The 12,971-nt window shown below is 29.1% G+C and overlaps 1 protein-coding gene across 1 annotated transcript in view; it reads right to left on the bottom strand.

The window, feature by feature from the left end:
• Positions 1-12,971, bottom strand: part of LOC128387136 (cell adhesion molecule DSCAML1-like) — a 48,667-nt gene that overhangs the window by 32,174 nt on the left and 3,522 nt on the right.

The following is a 12,971-nucleotide window of genomic DNA, read 5'->3' as shown; positions in this document are numbered from 1 at the left end:
TTACAGTAATTTAAATTCTGAGTGTTTGGAAATTTATTTTATTTTATTTTTCTAGTTCTTCATGATGTTAGATAAAATTTCAAATAGGAAATTATGTTATATCTGATTGTCAGAATTGTCAAAATATCATCAACTACTTTCAACTTTTGATGATGATAATTATGATATTATACCTTCATCATCATGGTAACCACTTTTTTCCCTCAATTGTTACACCCTATTTGAATTTGAATGGGATTGAGATAATGTGATAATGTCATGAATTAATGTTATCATAGTTATGATTTTTTCAACATTGATTGTTAAATTTTGCAAAAGGGGAAAATATTATGATTACTTTTAATGTGATTTTACTATTAACAAATGTATCATTGTCTTTGAGCACGAGGGTGGAGTGGGTGAGCATTGATCAATGGGTGGGGATAATTATCATGATATAATGAAAGATAATTGTAATTCAAGATGATCATCAGGGATTGAGTTTATGTCGCCATGATTAATGGCTTGAGAATTGGAATAGTGATTTTTAATTTACTCAAGAGGTAAGAACTTTTTCCCTGTGAGCTTTTATTCAGAAAACTTGCTTTCTAGTGATAGACTTGCTCAAAACTATCGCAAGGTTAAATCAGTTTGGAGATGAGAATATTTGTTCATTGAAATGCTAATCATGTATTTAGTTGATAATGATCATGTAATTTGTTGATATTCTGACTTTAAGTTGATCTTTTACATGTAAGAAGTTAGTAAACTAATTAAGATCCAAACTGATTATAAAAGCTTTTATGATTGTCTCCACTGACTCAGAACTCCATGTTGAGTATTAATCTCTTAGTTAAATATGGTTTTGAAATCCATGTTTGAAAGTTCAGTATATTGGATCTGTTAAGATTAAATTATAAAATTATTTCATCTTCAGTAAGTTTGTGTATTTATTATTTCATCGACAACAATAACAGCATTATCATACCAATGAAATTGATCTCAGTCTATTAATACCAACAGTTTTTATTATCATCACCACGATTATGAAATGGGAGTTATTAAATTCAAGGAAACTCATTGAACAGATGATTTGATCCCCTTCTATTTTCAATTACACTTTATCATCACTTTCATTTCTGCTCTGATAGTTTGTTACTCAATTTAGACTCGATCGCAGTTTTTGATCATGTGAGTATCATGATTATGATGATAAAAAACGAGAAAAAGTTCGAGACAGATTCTTCCGATTTTATGAAAATTATTAAAGTTTCTCTCTCATTTCTTCTTTCCAATTCTCATATGATTCAATCAAAACTTTTTTTCCCTCGAATATTAATAAAAGTTCTAAGATTATGTCTTTCTTTCTCTCTCTCTCTCTCTCTCAACAATAATTCACTATTTACATAACTTCTAAATCCGTTATATTTATTATTAAATACTCCCATCTATTTGGTCACAAATTATTTCATGATCAATTTCGTGATAAACTGAATTTATTCATTCTCCATTTTCCAACCAGCGAGATTAATATTTTTCATCTAATAGATGCACTCAATATCTGATCAATGTGCAATTATTGAGAATTTGTAAATAATTAGAAATATATCATTATGAAAAAACAACAGACTTCAAACGTTAAGATGATGTAACGTAGAAACAAATTAGAATAATTAGTTATCTATTTATTCAGAAATTATCTCAATATTTATCATGGTATAGCAAAAGATTTGTGCAACAGATGAACCAAAATTATTATGATCTTCATACTATGAAGTTCATAGGATAAAATACAACAAACACAATCTATTGTTATGATAATCACCATGAATAATATTCATGGTAACGGAATTTTTTCAAACGTTCATCAGTTACGAATCCATCATATAGCTAGTACTGTCATGGGAAAAGAAAAAAAATTACGTAAAACAATATCCAATCTGATTGAGTAGATTAGCAAACCCTAAGAACACTGAGATGAGAAAACATTATCCCAAAAAAATGTCTTCGGCCCCACATTGTAGCAGTACTTTTATAATCTTCATGAGTTGCACTTAACGAGCTACGTCACAATAACAATTATATTTAGCATTAATACTAATATGCTTTTTGTGTGGTAGTTAAGAAATAACATTTCTAACTTAATATAATAGCATTTAGTAGCAATAACATAACATTACGAATGATAAATTAATACCAAATTTGAATAAATTGAGTAAACGTTACTAAAAGATCTAAGAGATTCCAGATTGAAAAACATCACGCTCAAGGCTGTTTTTTTTCAAAACATTGAACATCAGAAAAAACAAAAACATCAGTTAACGATATTTGGACTGTTCATGAATGTAACTATCGACTATTAAAATACAATTGTTGAATCAAGTGCAAAGATAACGAAATGATTTTCTGAATAAATTCTTGGTGAATTGCAATCCAAATTGAGAGCCAATTGAAAGAGATGAATGAAACTCGACTTGGGAAATGAATCAATATAAAATTTGCTAAATTGTTTATTTCATGTTCCTTGAGTTGAATCAGCTTCAGGTGAGTACATGCTATCAAATCTTTTATATCAAATTAGCTAATCATGTATCAAATTTAAATAAAATTTTCAGGTCATGATAAACAGAGATTTCTGGTAAATTTTAATATCCAAGCATAAGTTACAAATAACGCAACTATTTATGGTCAATGTTTCGATTATCAGTAATTCAATTACTATAATAAATCCGGTCAATTTCATATTAGCATGTGAATAATAACAATGTTATCCAATTTCAAATATCAATTTAATTCACTTTTATTGCCTTAGTTCAGAATACAGATGCCTTTGAATTATGGACAAAATTAAGTTTAAATCCGTATTTCTAACTAGGACGTATCTCGATGATGTATCTCGATTGTGATTATTATCGTTTGTTTTTATCAAAAATTGTTGATTCATTTGTATCATGAACAATCAACAAAACCATTAGCATTAACAGAAGAGCTACATTAGAGGCGTGCGCTTACCTACTAATACTAATAACAGATCATGAAGATAAATATAAAAATCATCTATCGATGGTACAAAAGTTATCCACTTGTTCATGTTCATTTTTTGTTGTTCTTTGATCCAACTTCTCTTGCCCATCCTCATCATTATCTTCATTCTCATCTCATCCTCTTGAGATGATGAAAACTTAATCAATTTGATTGGTTCATCATCTCATTTCACTTTTATCATCTTCTTAATCAATCGTGACTCGTTACCATTCCTGTAATTTTTCAATTCATCTCCTTGGTTACTAATAACAAGTGACAAGAATTGACTCATTTTCATTATTATCTTCATCATGGTCATCATGATTGTCCACCTTAAATAAGATAAATTCATGAAGCTCTTGAATCTATCCACAAAGGAGATACTTGTCACTTTTATCTCATAAGTTTGATTAGCATTAAGATTAAATCTCATTCGATAATCTAGAATATATATTACTCCGAATTAGAGTTTTTCTACTCCTTTAACGATTTCGCTTCAATAATTGACCAATAGTTTTCGATAAAGTGTTCATTTAGTTATTTTTTCTCATTCAAAGGAATCAGAACTTCTCATTTAATTTTGAAAGTTCATGATTGATTCTAAAAACTTTTTCTCGATTCATTATTTCAGAATTGACTTGATTTCTTATCATAAGGAAACAATGACAATTTTCCGCTCACCATGAGTAACCAAGCAATCACTGCCAGGACTTTTTAAGAGCAATGTTCTGAATTTTTTTACTCTTCAAATAAAAAATCTCAAGCTACCGAATCAGACCATTAGCACCATGATATTTATGATAAGCTAACTATTCGTGAAGTTTATTTATCTGTCGTATGATGATAATCTGTCGAAAATTCCAAAACAAGACTTCTTTGTACTATTAATACTTTACAATGAAGCTTATACATACAGAGTAACTCGATGAGGGAAGTGTTAGAAGGTGTTAATACGAGATAATGATAATGATGATGTTCGAGATTTGAATATAATAAATTTTAACCTTCGAACAAAATTTTCCAGAAAATGAATAAAGAAAACGTTCTGGAAACTTATAAATATTATCTAATGATTCACGGTTCTTTGGTAAAGAGATACAAAATTGATATACTCATGATGGTTGAAAAGTTAATCATGATTAATTTCATGAGCTCCTCTTAAGGCTTTTAACCAATTTAATCAAATCATTAAACAAGAAAACAATTAACTTTAATAGTAAAGATTGATTTTTGTTATTATAAACATATTTAGTTAAAGATTTTCTAAATGTTATTATAAAGAAAATTGAAATTCCTCTTAAAAGTAAATATAAAGTTCAGGTAACTGAATTTTTCCTGATTAAATCCTTATGGATACAAGAGTAATGAATTAAATTATGATTAAATTCATTGATCCTTTACCATGAGCAACAAGATGATCAGCTGAATGGTCTGATATCATAGGTAATCAGCTAATCAAGCTAAGCCATAATCTACCTCTCTCATGTAATAATAATAATATCATCTTCCAGAGGATATTATTTTCCATCATGATTCAGTTGATTTATTGATTGTGAATCTACTGCTTATGTTTACTGTTTCATTAATGAAAAAAAAACCTCATCATATGTAATTAAGGTTTTTTTGGGTGCTAAATATATACCATGTATACCAAATGGATTTAACTCTGAAAATGCCAATGTCACTTAGCTTCATGATAAAATGATTCTCTGATCATCATTATCTTCATCATCACCATGATTCTAGATGAAATAACAGGATATATCATGTAACCCAATAATAATAATGATAACTTTTAATGATACTTTTTTTTGCTTCTTTCACATTTGATTTCTGAGCTATTTCCTCCTTTTCAGTAATCCTATTCAGGTTGAGTTAATAATCTGGTTATCGATGATGATGATGATGATTAACATGATGATTATTTTGATGATATTAATGATTATCTTGATGATGATGAAAGTCACCACAGATTAAATTGTTTCTGTTGCTCATTTAATATAATAACAGATAAAGTTTCAATTCTATCTCATTTCTGATTGTTTTTTTCTGTGTCTACAATTTCAAAACACTAATCAACTTGATGATGGTTATAATCATAATGCAACTCATTCAATCTGATAATTAATCGGATGGAATGAAATAGGAAACGGAAATTGAGATACCTGTGAGTATTTCCAACTGCCACATTAGTTTTTCAACTATCAGGTGAGAATCATGATATTGAAAAGATGATAGATTGTCTCCTCATGGAAAACATGATTGAAAATTTGGATGAAAATTGAAAGTGTTAGATTAATAATGATAATCCGAATCAATAGTTCTCATCATGAATATTGTTTGTTTCCCCTGAAAACTTTTCGTTTCTGCAGAAAACTAAACTTTATCTAATATCTCTCATGAAATGTAATAGGATGAATTTTCCGATTCTATTTTTGTTTGTGTTCTTCATTCGTTTGTCATGAAATTTATTACAATAAAAAAAACTTTCTTTTTCTCTTTCTCTTTTTTCAATTATGATGTTTGATGTCTTTTCCATTTTCATGATATTCAGGTTAAAGAGGAATCATGGAAGAAGAATGATAAAAAAAAGTTTCAAAATTCATTGGCATAGAAATTGGAAAAATCTATTGGGATAAAATGAGTTAGGGTTGTTCCTAGTTTTGTAACTGATGGACTTCCGGTCTCATGTTATTTTCCGGGGATATTATTATCATAATCATGGTACATGATGTAAAAGGATGGAAAGTGAATGAGGGATTTAGTGACAAGTTTACATGATGAATGCTGTTTATTCATAGATCATGAAGAAAAAGAAGATAAAGATATTTGAAGAAAAAAAATTCCAATAAAGTTTCAGGATAACTCTGAATTCCGTTTCAGAAGCTCTTCTCCTTCTTCTCCTTCTTTTTGACATAACCACCCACTTTCTCTGTGCCTTCTTCATTTTCTTACGACCTTAATATTCATGTTCTTCAGTTTTGTTCCTCAGTTTCCCTTAGCATCTTTTTTTCTGCTTATACACACAAAATCCAATGTATCTCCCTGTGGGGAAGTTTTCACATGAACAATCCTTGTTCTGACATGAAATCATGATAAGAATTATCAAACAGTATTCAAAGATAAAGACAACGAAAAGACAGAGTTCATGGTGGTTTATATTCAATGTGATCTGAATATATTGAGACGTTCATCCGTTAGGGTGGAAAATACGGAAAAAGGAGTAAAAGATGAAGATACATGATGATGAACATGAAGGTGATAAGAAAAAAGCTTCTCATAATTCAGATAAGATGAACAAATAACATGAGAAGTAAAAAATCAGATTCTTCTTATATTTCCACTTCAATATGTTAGAATTTAGAATAAATTTCTTCAGAGTTTTCTTCATGAAAGTGAAAAAAACTCAACATAATATTGTTACAATATCTACTTTTAGTGTTGAACAAAGTTCATGTTGACGAAATGAAATGAGAGGAAAAAACTATGAGATAAAATCAACAATATCTTCGGTAAACATTGTTAAGAATGTAAACAATAACTGACCATTGGTTGTGCATGGAAACGAAAATCTCGCTCCAAATTTGCACAAAATTTCAATCAAAATCCAATCTAATTGCTGATTAGTTTCATGATGTTACAGGGGGATGAAGAAAATAATATCTTCTTAATGAGTAAATACTAATATACATGAAATGCTAATCATCAGATGATTTTATTAGTCTGGTAAACAATGAGCTTTATATTAATAACGGAATTGCTATGATAAAGATGATTATAAAGATAGAAAATCTAATATTTATTCAGTAATCATCGTCATCAGGGTTCCCATGTATTCAATCATGATGATAATGTTGATAATATGATAACATTGTAATAGTAATATGAGCAACAAATTTAGAGTCAATATTAATCAAGAATGGTGATTATTCAGTTTCAATGGGGAGGGGAGATGAATATTAGTTTTGTTATTATGACTTTTAGGATTACAGGACACTGTCCAGTAGCTAGAAATGATCAATCAAATAAAATGTCCAATGATAATTAGCTACATTCCAACAATAATCAACTCCATCATATTGTGTGTATGGATACATGATAATAATGGTTACATGATATTATATGAAAACAATCATCAATTGTTACCTTTGTAGCATAAGTGATTAATATATCATTCATAGGAGTGGGTATTTGAATACTTTCTATTGGATATCATGACTGAATTTTAATCTTTGCAATAATCATGAAGGGAAAGAGAGAGAAAGAGATGTTGGTGGGTGAACAAAATTATCTTATTCAGTATTTAACTCTTAATACGTTTCTTATAACGAATTGGATTAAATCAAAGATTCTAATCGATAATAATATGTGAATACTTTTTTTCGAGTTAAGGTTGATAACGATTGAGGAAATGAGAAGTAAATGGATAAACCGGAAGGAAATGAAAGGAATGAGATGATTGGAACATAAATGAGACCCGAAAGAGAATGAGATTTCCCCCTGAGTATAAGTCTAATTCAGTGTTGACGGTAAAATGTTGTGTATCAATGACACTTTCAGGTAATCAGATAAGATGAATCAACATGAAAACTAAGAGAAACTTTTTCACTTCAATCAACTTTGGAGTAACAATCGACTCGAACCATAATATTAATTAATAATTAGGGTAACTAAGATTTTCATTTGAAATCATTGATTATCATCAATTTCGTTGTTCGAAAACTAAATGCAAATGGTAAACAATAAAATATGAACCATGTGATGAACGACTAAATAAGGAACTTAAATCAATTAAGTCGATTATGGTTCAAAGTTATCAGGAATCAAAGTCATGACCGAGCTTTGATGCTGTTCAGTAGATAGAATTATTAGTAATTATGATTACAATTTGATCCATATGAATTTTTCGTCTCTGGGAGACTAATTGGAGATATTATTCTTAGTCAATTCTTATCTTGAACTGGGTCAATCTATTATTTTTTTCTTGTGGTGAATTCTCCATGAAAAAAGATCCAGCATCATGTTTGCACAACAACAACATGAACAACAAGATCTTTGAACTCTAATCAAAATAATGAAAAAAATAAAGACACCGAAAAAGAAAGCTGGAAAAAAGCTCAGAGATAACATGGGAAAATGATAGATCTATTAAATGAAGCTCAATCTCTGTGTACCATGTTGATATCAGATACAAGATGAACACTGAGTAACATGAACTTTTATTTATGCTTTATTATTGCCTAGGCGAAAGTTTCTTGTTCTTGGATTTTTTCCTCCCTCTTTCATGATGATTGCTTGGACAATGATATTAACTTTGATGGACAGAGAAAAAAAAGAAAGAGAGAAATAGTAAGATGATCAGAATTTAGGAGGAAGAAAAAATATCCGAGACTCAGAAGGCTTGAGAAAGAGTATCACAGAAGACTGAAAATAGCCCTAACTAAACAATTGGAATGAAAGTCTAATGGTCGTTGAGTTATTCATTTAGATTCTTTGGATTCTGTTTATACTTCATTTTTTGTCCTTCTCATGTCAGATTCAAGGGATTGTTTTCAGAAATTCATATTCAAAAAGGCTTGTGCCAAGTATTAAAATAATAGTTTTCGTAAGAAATAAAAAGTTATTCACTTTTTGTCTAATTAACTAACATCAATGTTATACTTAATTATTTACTGTGGACCTGAGTTCTAGACAGGATGGATACTCTGGACTATATTTCTAAAGTCCATTTTCTCAAAGAACTGCTTGCAGCGTTCGTCGGGATTCAAATTTTGTGCCGTAAAGATTTACGAGTAAATTAGACTGAGAGTTTATTAATAATTGATCAAAGTGAGATTGAAAACTCTGATAAATTGATTTCTCAATTCAAAAATTTTTTAGCCATCACTCTCTGTAATATATTAACTTTCCCCCGTTATCTTATCTACTCACGTGACTATAGTTAAATCACCTTCAATGTTAACCCTTAATCAAGATATAAATAGCCATACAATTGTCATTCTAGTAAGTTAGTCATTAATCGTAAATTTTTTAATTACTCTCTCTCTCTCTCTCTCTCTCTCTCTCTCTCTCTCTCTCTCTCTCTCTTTCTCTCTTTCTCTCTTTCTCTCATGGAGAGATATTAAATTGAGCAATAATAGAAGACAAAATGATATAAACATGTTTCAGTTTCATATTCATAAATTCAATCTCAACAGATAATAGTTTCCACCCTAAGTCATAATCCAAGTATCATGAAAACTAACGTGTAAATGTCACCCTTGATAGGAGTTTTCGGTAAGCCAAAAACTGACAATTTATGAGTAATTTTCTGTATTGAAACAAGAAAAAAATTGACAGATACTTAAGCTCATGATCTGGAGATAAGGTGGCAAAAAAACATGAGCATGTAGATTAAGTTGATGAGAGATTCTTACACCATGATGAAGATCTTTTGTAAAATTTTTTCGAATTCATTTTTTTCCTTCTCCTTTTCTTTAATTTGTTTTTCTTCAAATTCAATTTCTTTTCTTGTAGTTCATTGATGTTTGAAACTTGAGGCGAATCTCATTGAGTTATCATCTTCAAAGAGATGATAATGATGAAGATGATAATATTATGCATAAAAAGAGAATAAGAAATGAAAAGAAGATGAAGAAGAAGATTTTTTTTCTCTTCCAAAAAAAAATAACAAAATTCTAACTGAATGAAGATACAATGTGAAAGATGATGAGGATGCTAAAGGAGTGAGATAAAGTTATTACTACAATAGGAAAAGAAAAAACTTGGAGAGGGAAAAAGAACGAGATGGAGAAGAGACAAAAAGATCGAATATGAAAAGCAGGATAAAAAAGGAAGAAAAGAAAGATGAAGATAAAGATGATGATGATGATAATGTAAGAAAATGAAACATCAATTGAAGTTATTGTTACATTGCTCGAGGAGTCACCAAGAGTCAATCATTAATATGATTATCATTATCTTCACTCCTCCATGACTTTTCCCACCTCCCTTGTCCTCCTGTTTCCTTCCTCTTTACTTTTTGCTTACCTTGGCATAAGTTCAGTTCAATACTCATGAGCCTCATGAAAAGGCTCAAGATGCAAATAAGAGCAGAGAAAAATTTTCAAGCAGAGTTTCCAATATTCAAAACGGTTTACTTTTCAATTGGACTTTGATATTTATATTATTTTATTTTTCCATCTTCAAAATGGAAGTTAATTCAATTGAATCAGTTGAATGATAAACAAACAGTTTCTCCCTGCTGATAAATCTCATGAATCAGATACAATAATTTTGGAAACTTAAGGTTACATGGACTGAGAATTACTCTGAATAAGTTAACTATTTATTCAACTTGACAACCACCCAACCTTCAACCTGCCACCTTAACAAATATTGTTACAAGTAAAAGGTATCCAAGAATAATGGTTATCTCATTTAACTTGAAAATATTCAATCTAATGAGATGATTTGTAATCAAATGAACATGAGCAATCATTCAATTCAGTTGAAAGAAACTGCATGATACCCTTTCATGCAACGAGATTACTGAACACAATTCATTAACTAATCCAATAGTGTTTCCAAGACACAGAAAAGTTATCGAGAAAAAAGTTCATGAGTATTAATGAAAACATTGTATTCAATTGTTATGACAATGAATCAAGTATTTTCCTTATCAAAAAGATATAAAAACGATCGGATTCAATCATTATTTTTTCAATACAATCAAATTGATGAAACTAATTATCAAAGAAAATGTCAATAAAGGTAAATAAATTAAAGTAATTTGAATTAATTGAATCAATTTATCATTTGAACAGCAAACACTTTGATTCCAACTCTTATATACTATTCCATTAACTTTTATCATGATTATCATTTCATTTGATAAGTTAACTGAATCATATTATCTTGATTCAATTATATCGTTAATCTTAACACTGCAGTTACTAGGAAAATCTGTTGAAAATGTTATCATGAAATTATATTTGATAAATCACTTTATTCATTTACAGAAATGAGTCTTGAATTATAAATTTGAGTTAATCATTAACATGATAATGATTGAATTACAATTAGCAAAATAAAAGGCAAAAAGTTCATTCAGGTTACAGATATGAAAAGTTGAGAAACGATTGCTGATATTGAATTTACTTTTGACAATCAAATGAAAGTAATCAAAGTTTATCATGAAGGTAACATGAAATTAAGTGATCAAAGATCAAGAGTAATGAAATTTTCAATCTATGATATTGCCCTGAAGTTAGAAAATAACATAATTATATTTGATTAACAGAGACTAATATTACTTAATTATGATGGTGACACTAATGGTGCCTAGAATTCAGTAAAATAATTGAATACAATGCTGTACATGAGATATTGAAACAATAGATGAAAATATTCCATTGAATTTCGTAGGTTATCAATTCATTTGATTGAATAACAAGTCAAAAGTATTTTTAGCTATTGAATCTACTGGATAATATTAATATTCCCATGACTATGAGATTAGTTAAAACTGAGTTTCATAACTTTTATCATTTTCTAGTTACTATTAGTATTGTGATAATGTAACTTAATCTTACATCATTATTTTCATTTTTCTGCAAAAAATTCCCATGTGTTGAATTATTGGTCACCACTTTGTGTTAATTTGTTCTTTGTCTACTCTTGTCCATCAATTGATGAAAGAAAAGTAACATTGAAAAGAGGAAGAATTAGCAGAGAAAAAAATAAAAAGCTGGATTGACTAAAATCCCAAGATTAACCTAATACCATGAGAGAGTGTAAACAACGTAAGAGCAGCATTTACAGTGTTTATTTGTGATTTTTTTTTTGCAGCAAGAAAAAAGGTTCACTTCAATGGTGAAAATGAAATAATATATAACAGGTAGAAACATTTTATTTCCAAAGATGATGGAAGGATAATCTCTACTCTTTTATTTCTCCTCTTACTGAGTGTATTCACAGTCCCACTTTAACTCTTCACGTAAGAGGATAAAGTTTTTTAGCTATTCGAAGTCAGGAAATTTATATCAGTTGGTATTTAGAAAATAAAAGTTATCCCTCTAGATGGACTAGATGAATGGTGGTCAATGTAAACACAGAAAAAGTGGTTTACTCTCATGTTAAGATGAAGATAATGAGACTCAGCTGATTTCTTGTATTCCAAAGCTGGATAACTTTTTTCATCTTTTCTTCCTGTTTTCACTCCCTGTAGTTCTCAGTAAACTTTGTATTCCAAAGGATTTTTAGTTTCTTTTTATCTTCCATTCAATATCTATCGATATATTTATATCTTTGACTTTTAATTTTGTTTATTTTCTATTTTCAGCATGATTCTATTCTTAATCTTTATTTTTTCCACTTCCTCTTGTTCATATCTATTCTCATCTTCTCACCTTATCCTCTGTAGATTAACCTTAGATCTCAGTTTGTCAATCGATTTTCAGATTGTTTCCTTTTATCCGAATAAAAGATAAAGAAATCAAAATGTTATCTACAATAGAAAAACTTTATAATCTGAGATTCACCTCAAGCTCACAAGTTCATCTCATGAATAAGCTGATTGATTTCATTGATTTCAAGTATTAATAAAATTGAATTCTATCTTCATGTTCTCATGAGCTTTCTTAACATGGAAACTTTGACCCCAAAGTTTTTTTCTAAATTGTTCATGACAAAGAAAAACTGAATCAAAGTTATCATCATGGAGTTAAAAATCATTCATATTACATTGATATCGATCATGTGATTATTTACATACAACATTTAATGGTTAAAGAAAAATCCTAAGCTCAGAACTTTTCTTTTCCTTTTCATTCAACATAATCAATCATGTACCCAAAACGATTTCGATACAGATCAAAGTCAGAAAATGTTGTTACTACAATTCAACCAGATCAAAATCGAACTTGTTTCCTTTTCTTAGCATATGGAATTTCGATACAATATTAACTCGATTTCCCTAATCATCAACT

Source organism: Panonychus citri, unplaced genomic scaffold, assembly GCF_014898815.1.
Source record: "Panonychus citri isolate SS breed McGregor unplaced genomic scaffold, ASM1489881v1 Contig00002, whole genome shotgun sequence".
Classification (NCBI taxonomy): Eukaryota; Metazoa; Arthropoda; class Arachnida; order Trombidiformes; family Tetranychidae; genus Panonychus; species Panonychus citri.
Note: the sequence above shows the minus strand (reverse complement) of the source record. Positions and strands in the feature narration are given on the sequence as shown.